Below are 2,756 nucleotides of genomic sequence, written 5' to 3'. Positions count from 1 at the left end.
GGTGCAGAATTGGACATGGCAAGAATACATAGAGTGGCAACCATAGTCATAGGAGCATACTACACTTAGAGTGAAAGTCTTAAACAAGTTAAGGCATGCTAATAACATCAATTAATCACTAGAAGTTCAGAATTAGGCAGAGAACATGGATTAAACAATATAATCAAGGCAGAACATTCGAATTATCAACAATACCAAACTAAGCATGCTCCATTCTGTCTAAATTAACTAAGTTAGGTGCAAAGGCATTATTAGGCTAGAAATTATAGGCAGAATCACACATAAAGAGAGAAGGAAATACATTAAGTCATGCAGTTTCAAAGAACATGCTAACATAAGAGAATAAACATTGCAAAGGTTTAGAAACTAACCAGTGATTGTTCAATAAACAAGAAAAGAACAGCAGTAAGGACCCAGAGTCTCAAATGTGTCAAGTTCCCAAGGGTTTTAAGAACCCAGGGCAGTGCTCACACCCAAGAGATGGTCAGAAAAGTAGAAATCCAGTGACCTTGGCTTTCAGCCGGCCAAGAGCCAAACAGAACAGAATAGTAAACAAATACAAAGTAGAAACCTCAATTTTTAGTGAGAGTTTTTTAGTGACTTTTCGTCTGTCCAAAAAGGGAAAAGGGAATGGGTTTATAGAGTGGTAAAAATCAGCACATAAGTAAGGAAATAAAAACAATCAGACCATAAAAGGAAAGAAGAACACATCAATTTAAAATCGAATTAGGAGAAAAAGTCGGTAAACCCTAGTTTTTTTTAGAAAAAATAAATATCAACGGAATATACACAGAAACGATAGCATAGGACGAATATGGACACAAATAATACTCAAAATCAGAGAATCGAACCAATTTTGGTTCGATTTGAAGAGATCTGTAAATCCTAGTTTTTTAAGGAAAAAAATAAATATCAACGGAATATACACAGAAACGATAGCATAGGACGAATATGGACACAAATAATACTCAAAATCAGAGAATCGAACCAATTTTGGTTCGATTTGAAGAGATCTGTAAATCCTAGTTTTTTAAGGAAAAAAATAAATATCAACGGAAAATACACAGAAACGGTAGCATAGGACGAATATAGACACAAATAATACTCAAAATCAGAGAATCCAACCAATTTTGGTTTGATTTGAAGAGATCTGTAAACCCTAGTTTTAGGGTAAGTAAGAATCAACAAAAAATGCACAAATATTCGTACTCACAATAGAACAAAGGATGAATATAGACAGAATAGCAGAAAGATCAGTGATTTGAACCTATTTTGGTTCGATCTTGTGGAGATATGCTTGCCATGTTTAGGCAAGCAGTATAGGAGAGTAACCAATACCCGGAGGAGGTCATATATGGCAAGTAGTAGCCATAGAATCCCATATTAGACGGGATTATGAGAGGATTTAGGGGGGGCCGGCGGCTAGGGATCTTAGGAGGGAGAAGGGAGGTGAGGGATGTTAGGGCGGAGGACGGGGGAGAATGGGATTAGGGTTGGGGTTTTGGTTAGTTTAAAGGGGAGGATTTGATATGGGCCGTTGATCTCAGAGATCAACGGTCACGATTAAAGGGTAGTTGGGTTGGGTTATTAGAAACGGGTCACGACCGGGTTGTGGGGTTGGGTTAATTGATTTGGGCTGGGGGTTATTTGGGCTAGGGTATTAGATTTTGGGCCAGTAATTGGTCCGAAAATAGGTAGGATTTTAGGCTATTTTTAAATACCCAATATTTAATAAAATAAATAATTTATAAAAATAATTAATAAATAACAAAATATTATTTGTGCACTAAAATGATTAAAAATAATTACTTAACATTATAAAAATATAAAGAGTCATTTTCGCATAAATAATGTAATTATACATGAAAATGGGCTATTATTGCAAAAATATGCAATTAGCCCTAGAAATGCAAATGTAATTAAAAAATGCACTGAAAATATTTAAAATATCATATTGGTGTAAATGATAAGTTTAGATGATTAAATCATCATAAAAATAATTTTAAGTATAATTACTTGGTATAAAAATGCAGAAATAAATCGATTTAAAGCCTTTAAAAATTATGGAAAAATACTTGTATATGCATATATATATATATATATATATATATATATATATATATATATATATATATATATATATATATATATATATATATATATATATAAAAATTGGGTATCAATAGCGATATTCAAAAACTATTCCACACCATTCAAGTATCGAGGTAACGTCCTATTCTTAACGAGTATCCAACTCTTATCCATCATGTACTTATCTACAATAAATTATAAATGTAAAATTATATGATTAACCTTCTCTCTATTTCTTATTATCTATTGTATCAGGAAAAATAGAATAGAGAAAGGCTTAGAAACATAAGACTTTGAGTTGAACTGGAAAGCCAAATCATTGAATATTATTGGACAACATTAGGCAAATAAAAGTTTCACTTTTAACTATGTATATTAGGCAAACAAAATTTCTACTTTGAGACTCCTGTTTATTGTGGGAGTCACAGAAGTATTAATGTCTAAGACAGAGTACGTGCTCTTCTTTGAAAAAGTAAAATTGCATAAGAGCTCCAAGGTGAATCGATTCAGCTATGACTGGATAATTTCTTTTTCCTTCACACTCTTTCAAATGTAAACAGTGTAAGGGAATGAGGTACTAATTTTTTAAGATTTTTCTTTTCTCAAAAAATAAAATAATATAAATACTTAGTAAAACAATGATTCCTCCCAAAGTTGGAAATCAT

Source organism: Nicotiana tomentosiformis, chromosome 9, assembly GCF_000390325.3.
Source record: "Nicotiana tomentosiformis chromosome 9, ASM39032v3, whole genome shotgun sequence".
In the NCBI taxonomy this organism is placed as follows: domain Eukaryota; kingdom Viridiplantae; phylum Streptophyta; class Magnoliopsida; order Solanales; family Solanaceae; genus Nicotiana; species Nicotiana tomentosiformis.
This window is presented reverse-complemented; position numbering follows the sequence as displayed.